The sequence below is a fragment of the Gavialis gangeticus genome, unplaced genomic scaffold, assembly GCF_001723915.1.
Source record: "Gavialis gangeticus isolate Ggan-Ray unplaced genomic scaffold, GavGan_comp1, whole genome shotgun sequence".
NCBI classification, from domain to species: Eukaryota; Metazoa; Chordata; order Crocodylia; family Gavialidae; genus Gavialis; species Gavialis gangeticus.
Window position 1 is genome coordinate 75,704,412 of NW_017729022.1, and position 11,589 is coordinate 75,716,000.

Genomic DNA, 11,589 nt, shown 5'->3' on the forward strand with positions numbered 1-11,589 from the left:
ATCACTCTATCACTACATCTCGCACCTGCATCAGACAGTCAACCAGTTTAACAAAATAGGCCTTGATGTCTCACTGCATGCATCTACACTAACCTTATTCACCCACAGTGAGCCAAAGCAATAGCAATGATGGGTGCAGGTTTTAGTGCAAACAATATGGGCCTAGCCACTGATATTTCTACCACCATATCATCTAGAATTGCCCTGTACTGGATGTCTGTATGACTCAATGACGATCCCAACAGCAGTGAGGTCTACATTTTCAGTGCCACTGATGGGAATACATGAGTGGTAACAACTCTGTGAAATCTCAGGTAAAAAGACAGTCAAATGCAGATGCAGCCACTAAGTCTTGGTTTTCCAGTAGTGGGACTCAATGGCTGGATTTTATTTACCCCTCATATCCTGAAGTGACACCTATGTACTTGTGTAACTGCACTTTTGGCTCTTCAGCACAGCTTGTGCCTGCTAGAAGTCAGACAGAATAACAACCCTTTTAGTAAATCACCTAGTGGTCAAGGCATTTGACCATGGAGTGGGAGGCCAGGATTGTACTCCTCTCCTCTCCCTCTCCCCCACCCCTGCTGCAAAAGTTTGTACCTCTATCTTCGGCTACCCAGCAAACTGCTCGAACTATCAGATCATGGGCCAGACGTTATCCAGCCCTCTCTAGGGAGGCAAGACTGGGAAATATGTGAGGCCAGGAGGAAAAGAACAGGAGGAGGGTGTGTGGCTCAGTGAAATGGCTACCATTCACTGAGCCACACAGGTTCTAGAATCCGAGCTAGAACGGAGGTCCTTTTTGGTTAGGAAAAGGACCTGGGTTCTAGCTTGGATTCCTCCTCCCAGTAGGGCAGAAACCTTCCTAATGCCGTCTGTCTGATGAATATTACATGCAAGGTGAAGTGAGCCAGCCTCAAGGGGAGAGTTGGAGTGGGGTCTGGGCAATGCCTGGCCCATAACCTGGTAGTTAGAGCAGTTTGCTGGGAAGCAGGAGACGTGCTCTAACCACTAGGTGCATGACAAGCCAATTGGATCTAGCTCCATGTCCCAGCTTCGTGCTTATCAGGACAAGAGAGTGACACTGAATTCTGACTGCGAGGTACTGTACCCACAGCCTAAGGTATCAAGTCAGGCAGACTCTCAGCCAGACCCTGATCCAAAGCCCATGGACAGAAGGAGGAACTGCTTGCATTGATTTCCATAACCTTCCAAAAAACCTTGCCTGCTTATGTCCTTAGACCAACACGGCTACAACCTATAACCCTGATAACTGGCTTCTGGGGTCTGTTTTGGCCAGACTCTGCTTGCTAAAGTGTAAGAGCAGAGCACTGCATATGTCTGAAGAGGAGACTCTCTCACTCTGGTGGAGGCCGTTCCACTTGCAACACCGTACTCTGAATAACTCAAGACTACACTCCTACCTAGAAGGAAATATAAAACCTACTTCCCCATGACAGGATTTTTGGAACGAATAACTTTGGAAATGTGCTGCATTTCTGAATGAGTTACACGTGCCCTATTTTGGGAGTTTTAGAATTGTTCAAAGCAAAGTTCCAATAAATTGAGAAATGGAGAGAAATTCTTTCTTAAGGTCTGTGCAGGAGCATTTCTAGTGCCTTACAGTACTGGTTAATTCATCCTGGCTCTTTATGCGTGTGTTGATGAAACAGAATGGTGCTCTGTGAAATCTGCCATTTTACCCCATGAAAATTGGCACCTTTTGCCATGAAAATAAAACCCACAAGGTTCTGACCACCAGGCCTCCCGCCCGGTTAAACTATGCACACAGATGTGCGCATTCTCCCCCGCTCTGCTCTGCTGTGCTGGTTTTTGGCAAGAAACCTCAACAGCTGCACATCTGCAGAAGGGAAAACCTTTCAGTAAAAGATACAGAGGGGGATCGTATCCTTTCCCTCTCCATCCCCCACAGCAAGCTCAGTATTTGTTTCTCTCTATATGGCACCCTTGATGGAGTGATTTAACCATTCACATGTGCATGTCCGTGGTTGCAAAATGCCAGCGCCATGACTGCATCTCACCTGAAATGCTTGTGGTAATGTGATTTGTCAGCCAGATCTTGCCAGAGAATCTCATGGAGTGGAAAGAGGAATGCAACATTCACATGCGGCAATGACATGCACATGCACATATGTCGTGCTTCAACTTAAGAATATGCTTGAGTCTTTTCTGGAAAGTATTACTGTAAGTGGGTGCTTAACTGACAAAGAATATCTTGCGTTCAGAAGCTTGTCTAACTTTATCCCAGTTACATAGTTGGTCTAATAAAAGATATCACCCTAAGAAATCTTTGCCTCTTGCATAACTTTAAATACTAGCTTAAGTCCTGTTGGCTTCAATAGGGGTTAGGCCTGCTTTTACAGGTCAGTATGCACTTTTCCCCCCCAGTAGGAACTGTTTACTGAATTGGGAGCCCTAGTGCTTTGTGGAAGGAACGAACCTAAGTCACACAAAGGCTCCAGTTCATTGATGTATTAGTGCCAAGGACCTGAATCATTCACTCCTAAAAAGATGCCCTATCCATGGCACTGACTGTATTCCCAGGCAAAAAATCCACACATCTTAGTAAGCAGTCAGTAATTAAAAAGAAAATTCAGTTTCACCGAGTAGTGAACAACCCTCTTTTGCAAATGAGCCCTGCTGAGGTACCTCCTATTGGGGACCCAGCAATCACCAGGACTTTTTGAAAACACAGGTATTGTGTGGCAAACCTTGTCAGGGGGTCTTCAGCTTTCACTGGTTTGCTGGATAGGTGGCTGCAAAGGCTACAGAGCCATACATAAAGGTAGGAAAGGGACAGTTCCCAATGGAAGTGCCCCAAATCACCAGCTGCTCTTCAAACTTGATGCCACTTGCACCAGATTTTCAGGTGTGCTCCGAGCCAAATTTCTGACTGTTCAATGCCCAACTTGGGAACCAATTCTCCGAAGAGCACATCCCTCCTACAAGGGTGGCTAAATAAAAGGCGCCTCTTCCAAAGAGCTCCACACTCCATGTACTGAGCTCTCGTGAAAACCCAGTCTCAGGTGTGGACCTATAGATCTGCCTGAGGGAGAGTGAGGCCTCCTCTTCCCTCCTCTTTCTTCACATTCCTCCTACATCAAATGTCTTGTTCTCTGCTTGGTTTGGCTGCATCTACACCAATGAAACTGGGATCTTAATTTCTCCCCAAGGCAGCTCAACCCAGGGTAGCAATGGTGAAGTTATAGCAGAGGTAAGGCCCTGCAGAGATTTTACCTAACGCCGTTGTAATGCCTGACACTGGTCTACACTACAACCTCCACTACTGCTACCACCAACTGTGCTGCTCCAGTGCTAATTTATGGCTCCCACTCTAGCCGCTGCAGACAAGGCTCCAACAGCCCAATTTACAATGCCTTCTCCTCTCATTTTGGCTTTTATTTTGGTTTTTCCATGCCCTGTTTCTACAAGGGCAGCAGCCCACCCTGAATCTTCCACATGCCAAAAGGGGGGAGATTGCTGACAGCGCATCTGAAGCCACTGCTGCGTGAAGCGGCCCACTGGAGCGCTAAGGCCCATCTGTTACAGTTTGCTCTCTGCGTGGGTTACTGTTTTTGTTTTCGCTCCCTCTAGCTCCTCTGCCTGCAGGCCTCCCTCTATCCCTGCCCCCCTTCTCAACTCACTCAGCTCATGGAGGAGAGTTCCCATCAGAGCTGGCTCAGAGCCAACGTGTGCATGGGCAAAGGCAGCAGCCAGGAAAAGCCATCTTCTGTTCCCTTTCATCTCATAAACATTGTTACTTCCCAGCTCATGAGAATAGTACAGAGCAAGATCTTCCACAACCATTGGGAGGGCCTGAATATCCGGGTAAACTAACCCCTTCAGGCTCTGCTGAGCACTGCTGCCAACCCACTGCGCCACTCATCCCCTGCTCTGCTCAGTCTGTCATCTGAAAATGCTCTCCTTTGCATGCTCATAGACCTTTGCATCCTCCGTACCATAGAGAGAATCACAACAGGCACGTGTACCACTGCTGTAAAGTGCCATATTTAGTGGACGGTTGCAACAACTCAAGACAGCCTGTTTCCCTTTAACACTGAGGCCAATCATTTATAGTAAGACCCCTTTATAATATCAAGCACTAAATCATTAATCCTATACCTGAACACCCTTAGTCAATATAAAAGCAAACTCTAATCAATGAAACCACTGTCACTGTCTGCTCAGTTTAGTCCTAACATTGAAACGGGCCAGCTCTAGTCTAGCATGCTATCCCTAACCTGGGAGGTCATGAGCTATCTGTTGTTGTTATCATCATCATTATTTTCAATAAGAATAATTTAAAATGTTAAAATGCAGATGTCTCATTCAAAAGGATAGAGTTCATTTATTCATTTAAAGATCCCAGCATCTGACATGCAGTTGGCATTCACTCAGTTATTATTGTGGAAAATTAATCAGAAAGGATGAAATGGAGAATATCAAAATCATCCACCCTAAAAAGAGCTCCATGGCATTCCAAGTATCTTACATGTGTAATTTCCTGTTTCTTTCCCTTTGGATAGGCCTGGGGTCTCACGTTTGAGCAAGAGCAGGAGAAAGAAACACATCTCACTGTTGCATATACTTCAGATTGGTGAAATCCTAGGGACAGTCCAGAACACCGTTGCTCTAGACAGCATAACGGGGTTCCCACAGGAAAGCAGTTTCTGTTAGCAGGAGACAGGGAAACTGGACTACGACCATCCATGACACAAAAATTATTCTTCTAATACTATTTCAGGCATAGTACAGTCAGGGTCTTAAATACACTGCCCTCGTATGAAATACCTGATTAGGTGGAACAGCAGTATTGCTATCTCCCTGTGTAGCTCATGAACTTATCCTAGTGGCAGGCTTTTTCAAATTTTCAGCCAGTTAAGTACTAACATCCTCCCATCTAGCTGGGATCTAGCCACACACCCACTGAGCATGAGAAGAACAGAGTAGTCGTAACTGTGACAGAAAGTTATGACCCTTTCATTAAAAAATAAAAACTATTAAAAACAAAAGACCAACATACCAACATTTATATGGGTCAGAATTTTCTAACATAGGTGCCTAGATAAAAAAAAAGAGACCAGCGTTTCCAGAGACACTGATCACTTTTTGCCCCGCTGAAGCCAATATTTAGATAGTATGGCCACAGGCAATATAGAAAAACCACGGATTCATTAACATGGTGCACCAACAGCTTGTGACTAAAGACTAGAATGAAACCAAACCCACTTGCATTCATGAGGACTTGTGATCAAATTATCAGATGTGACCAGCACATCTATGCCCCTACTTCAGTCCTGCTTTCACCTCCAACAATCAGTGATACAGCAGTTTAGTGACTCAAAGCAGAGAAAATCCCACAAGGAAAACATGGAGCCTTTAGAGTTTTATTAGAGGGGAAAAAAAACCCACTCCTCTCCTAATCCTAGCACAGCAATGTCCACTGAGTATCTCTGCATGGTCAGTAATATTTGACCTTGGACAATATCAGAGTCATGTCATGATAGGCTCTAAAAGGGTAGGGAGGAATTTCTAGCCCGGGAGAGTCAGTCCTTGGTCTCCCCCAAAAAGGTTTTCAGTGTGTGAAAAACAGACAAATGAGTTAACGAAAAGCTTATTCCAGCTATAGCTTTTTCTTTCAAACCTCCTCCAGCTCTTGGGACACTGCCAAAGACTTAACAGCCACCAGTACTTAAGTCCTTTCAATAAGAGGTACTGTCCTGAAGAGCTGATAGCCATGCCAAGCTCTGACTGTGGATGAGAGACTTCACATTAACCTGTTCCAACAACATAGCACAAAGAAACCTCCAAGCTGGGTATTTGCCAAATAGTAAAGGTTTCACAAAGGGAAAAGTAAGTGAGAAGCCAGTGCCATCCACTGTGTCTGCTTACTTAGACCCTAAGTTGCTTGGAACAAGAAGCTTATGTGCAACACTGGACGTGTTATGAACACTTAATAGGGGACTGATTTACCCCTATCTTTTTGGGAGATTAGAAAGCATCCTATAACCCCTTTTTGTAGCAAGGGTATCTTTAAGCACTCTTAGTTTCATTGTCTGGGACACAAAGCTTAGCTTGGACAAGAAGTACCACGGGATCTGTAACACCCAGTACAGACAGGCAGAGGAGACCTGTTCTGAGAGCTGGGTTTTCACAACGACCAGTTAGTTCTGCGCTACCTGTTGGTGAATGGAGTGGAGTGCGCATCCACAGTTGAATGTGAGACTTCAACCATGATTTCTAGTACATAAGCAAAGAGTGCTACCAGCTGGGCTATAAATCTGCAGATTGCTTTTACACCTCAGGTCACTCTTGTGCTTTGTTTGCAGTGCTTTCCCTTCAGTTTCTCAAAGAGATGCCTATTGTCTTAAGAATCTTTTGATTTCACCTCATTGAAATACTTATAGCTATTCAGAAACAAAATATGAATACTGACTTCCTACCTGATGTATCAGAGGTTCACACAGATATTTTAAAATTTAGTATTGCCAACTACCAGATTTGAAAACACAAATAATATGAAGACAGCTCAGGTTACAGCGACAGCCTGCCAATGTTTCCATTCTGAGCTCATCTCATATTGGTTTGACTTAGAGATACTCATTTCCTGGGGTTCAGAAATGCAGCCCACAAGCTTTATTAGAAAGCTGTCAGAAGCATGGAGCTCACTGCATGGTAATCAGCCACAAAACACTCATAAAGGAGCTGCAAGGTTCAATGCAATTGGATGAGAAGTTACCACTGAGAGGATGGCCAACAGCTAAAGTAATAACTTGTACACTTCCAAGTTTCCTCCTTGCTGGAGGGATAAGGATGTTCCCTCTTTCTCTCTTTACCCTCAAAGCCATTGTCCACACAGCTTGTGGTTTTTCAGGACCCCACTAACAACTCTGCTTCAATGGCGTGAGTGGCTGCAGTGCCAGAAATTACTCTGTCTTATCCAGAGTCAAATACAGTCTCTGCAGGACCCCCCAACCTGACCGGAAACTAAACTGTGCTCTCAAGAAATGCCATTCAAAGCATTAACCGCAACATTGCCACGGCTCTGGCAAAGCATGAACCACAGTGTTAACCACAAAGCATGAACCACGGTGTTAAAGCATTAACCACAAAGCATTAACTACAGCGTTATCCACAGCTCTGGTTAATGTTTCTGATTAGGAGGTAAAACAAGCCCATAGTCTGCTCCACTGAACTATAAGTACTGGTGGGGAGATGCAACTTCCAGGCTTTAGTCTGATATTGTAGTGATGAGCGCAGTGCAAGATGTCCGTATTCCATCTATATAGGTTTCTGTGCAGCATTCATCATTGTGAACCCAAGTACTTTGCGACTTGGCTTAGAAGAACCAAAGGCTGTGGACTGCAAAAACCAGGCCACCTCACAAACGTTGTCCTCCAGCATACATTTCACAATTTGAGAATATCAGCAAGGGTAGAAATCATATGCCAAGTCTGCCAAGTCACATAATGTATTTAGCATTATCTCAAACGTCCTTCCCTTCTTGCTCTGTCACCTCAGAAGCAATGAAGAGGCTCAATGAAGTCTTGCCACTTGCTTGAGTTGCTCTTGCCAAGCATTTGACCACAACTGCTTAGCTCATATCTACAGAGCTTAGTACTCCAAGGTGGTCTACCATCCAAGTAGTAGCTAGGTCCAGGACTGCTTAGCCTTCACAATCAAACAAGACCAGGTACATTTGATTTAGAAGGACGGCCTGACATCTCCAAAAATGGTAAGTTAAACAAGGGAGCTTCAAGCAATTCAGCAAACATATGGCCAACCAAGCTAAAAGTTCTGGGTGGGATCCTGACACCATGGAAGTATACAGGAGTTTTGTCACTGACTTCAAATGGGTCAAGATATCACCTGGAGTGTTTTGTTGTTTCTCAAAGTCATCATGTGGCTGGAGAAAGATGTGGGACTGAAAACACTAGAAAAGAAAGTTCACTGCTTAGAAGCAAAGCAACCTCCACCACTTTGCCCCACCCATTCTTCTCAGTCATGAAACAGGGCAACCTCTAGGAGTGAGAAATGTTGAATTACTTATATGTCCATGTCTATTTAAAGGCGCCCAATGGATGGTACACACTTGTAGGCACGTGTCCACTAGCAAATGGATTGACGCCAGCAACCTAATCCACAGAGACCTCACTGAATAACGAAACAACAAGTGTTTTGAGTCACTATGTACCTATGCCACTTGCAAACCGGTGACCTATGCATGACTGGTTTTCAAAGGCAATATGCCTTTTCATAAGAAAGCAATGGATTAAGGAAAAATGGCACAACTGTGGAGGGAATACGCTTAAAATATTGATTTTTTTTTTTACCTCTGCTAAGTACACAAATATTCAGCTAAAACCAAAATAATTATTTCTGAGCAGACAAGAGGATCCCCTGCAGACTTGTGCATTTCTATTCCCCAAGGTACACATAGCTGATTCCATCTAATGTCTCGAGACTGACTGCTTTATGCCTTTAAATCATACCTTTATCTAAAGTCTCCAGCCACAAGAAGGCAAAAGCCCTTTTTGTCTCCTTTCTGTATAACAAAAGGCAGACATTAAGTAACTTTTCCTTACCTTAAGAACAAAAAAAAAAAATGCCCTTTTCCTCCCAAAGAGTTTGCTTTGACTTCAGACTGGGTCTTAAAGCAGCAGGGCAAATATCAGCCATTATTAAAACCCTCAGCCCTGAAACTGTTTTTTTTCCCCCTTCTAAATTTATTACTGCTTTTCCTCCCTATAATTTAGAGGGAAAAATGTGCCTGTCAGTTTTTCCACTTGGGAATCTGTTGCTGGAAATTTAAAGCATTATACAGCCTATGGAATACGTATGTCTCCATCCAAGACAGCCTGTTGTTGAGCTGATCAAATCATACCGTTATTATTATTATTTACCCCCTTCTCTGGGATGCCAATGATGGTTTGCTATGATGAAGAGGCGAGCGCGTGAAAGCTACATTTGAAGTGTGAGGGGAAGGAGAGTGGCCGTACACCACTTTCCCTTCCAACACCCTGCCCATTCCCAGAAGGGGAGATTTATTTTTTGCTTTGTTTTTTAAGTGGACTTTAAACATGAGTTAAGGAGTCGCTTTGCACCTTTCTGCTTCAAAAAATGCAACTGAGAACTCAGATTAAATATCTGGAAGATTTTGCTGCCTTTGAGACACCAGCAAAATAGGGCCCAACTCTCCTCTCATTTATACCAATGAACCTGAAGGACTTCCCCGAAGTTCCTCGTGATTTACATCAACCTAAGTGACAGGAGAATCAAGTCCACAGACCCTTGTCATTCCCCCTAATTCCTCAGAGCCTCCACCCAGTCCCTGCAGCTGTGGTGTGTAAAATCAGGAGGGTTGCTAGATAGCTGCACTTTCTAGTTCATTTAGTCTTGGCAGGGGTGAGGAATGGAGGGAACTTTAACCCTTTGTATCTCCGGGCTGAAAACAATACTTGAAAACATGAATGCAAATCCTGCCCCAGATCAATTGGGGGAGAGCCTGCCAACGCTGCGGACGTGTGCGTATTGTTACTCTCCCTGCAATGATATAACGGCCCCATCTCTCTTGCCAGCCCCATCTGCTCCTTAAAGCAAGAAATGGGAAGAGAGCTCTCCCTTGTGAGCCTGCTGGGTGACTCCAGGGACAGGGGGCAGAGCATGGGGACTGCTGCGGTGATGCTCAGCTTCTCTGCTGACTTCGCATGCGACCCCCGAGCCAGGGTCCAGGGCGGGGGCTGCAGCCCCTCCAGTGAGGATGGAGTGACGGCAGTATTTCCTCCCTTTTTTAAATGAAACTTCAGTCTCTTTTGTCCATGCCAAACTGGAGTTCCAGGCGATATCCGCCTCCCTGCCCCTGGGTAACGTAGCTGTTCAGTTCTGGAATAAGCTGATCCAAAAGCCCCCGTGCCCAATGTATTCCCAATGCTGGCTGACAAACCAGAGCTGGTCGCCTTTATCTAACCATCCTCCCCTAGCCAGGGCCCTTCGTCCCCTCTCCCCACACTCCCCAGCACGCGAGCGGGTCAGCTCTGCTGGCGCCCCATCCCTACCTTCCTGAGCGGCAGTGGCTGGCCTGCAACTCCTTTACCTTTACGCCTCATTTTGGGCACCTCCTGACCCACGCCGGCAGCGGCCGCAGCATCTGGATGCATGGCTCCCTGGCTCTCCCCGCTTTTGTTAGCAGAGTGCCTTACAATCCACTTGGAAGGATTTTTCCTCTCTCTGGCAGTCCCCACCTCCCTGCTCCATGCAGATCAGTTTCCACTCCTAGACCATTGCACAGACACAACCAAAGCTGCTGCTCCTTGCTCTGCCTGGGCTTTGGCGGCTTTTCCGTCCCCCTGACTCTCCTGTTGCTTTTTCCCTCTCTCCTGACTTTGTGACTATCTCTTCGCACTCGTGACGTTAGACACAGGAGGGGGAAGGGGTGGAATTTTCTTCCCACCCTTCCCTAGCCTGACCCATCCTGACTCCTTTCCAGTGAGCTAATCTGCAGCTGGCTGAAGAACAGGCCCCATTGCCATGGAAACACATGTCCCTGAATGCTTGACAGACTTGGGGAAACTACAGTAAACAGGACCTTCTGCTGGACTCTTTTCTCTTTCAGGGGTGAGTAGTGGACTGAGTTAACCGTTTCAGCGCTTTTCAAACACTTCTTTCACTTCTGTGAACTGGCCCCTAAGATCTCGACAGCTTTCCAAGCTCACCAAAAAGCGATCTCCTTGACTGATGTGGAGGGTCACCCATACAAAATACATACTACTTGGCATGGAGTTGACGGAAATAAAGCAATTGACAAACAGAACGAATTTACAATTTACAAGCAGAACTGCGGGACGCCCAACTTGTGGAGCTTGGGCAGGATCAGACCCGAAGACTTGCAACAACTGGCACCATGCAGCACAATTCTCCGACACCCTGCAGTCAGCTGTGTGGGTGGGGGGCACTGCCACATCACACAGCACTGCATTCAACTTTTATTTTTCTTTTAATAGGAAAAGGAACTTTCCAGAGAGCGGATTTGGAGAGGAAGCACTGGGAAGGTAGCTGTACTCTGTGGGAGCTGTGGTTCCGCAACCCCCCAGCATTTTTTTAGCTTTAATTTGGTGTTTGTGATCACGCTTCCCTTTTCCTCTGATCTTTTTCTGTTCTGCTAGTAAAATTACCCACCATTACTGTTGTCATTATCTCAGCTGCAAAAAAGTATGCTAAGTACTATCCAGATCAAATCAAAGGTCCTGGGGGAGTTGCTCAATCAAATCACAGAAGTGCCAGTTCTAGTGATTGTATCAAGACTTTCCTCGTACTTGTTCTGTTAAAGCCCCAACTCCCAGAGTCATGTTATTTCATGAGACTTGCCATTCTTTTATAGAAACAGCAATGCTTCTAGTCTTCATGGCTGCAGAGAAAAGCAACGTGATGTAACCTAAATGTACTTTCAAAGTCTGCAGCCAGAAGGCGAAGTCCCTGTTTATTATTATTTTGTTTAAATTTCATAGCTAGGGCCTGATTCATGCTTTTTGAACACCTGCAGTGGATGATGCTGTAATCTGGACGTGAAAG

At 45.4% G+C, this 11,589-nt stretch overlaps 1 protein-coding gene across 4 annotated transcripts in view; it reads right to left on the reverse strand.

The window, feature by feature from the left end:
* Positions 1–10,483, reverse strand: part of DENND2A (DENN domain containing 2A) — a 92,980-nt gene extending 82,497 nt beyond the window's left edge. Inside the window, exon 1 of one of the 4 annotated variants that reach the window (XM_019515413.1) lies at positions 10,077–10,483. The gene's annotated coding sequence lies outside the window, so the exon portion shown is untranslated. The remainder of the gene's footprint in view (positions 1–10,076) is intronic. The other 3 variants (XM_019515415.1, XM_019515412.1, XM_019515411.1) reach the window with 3 other exon arrangements.
* Positions 10,484–11,589: the final 1,106 nt, after the last annotated feature.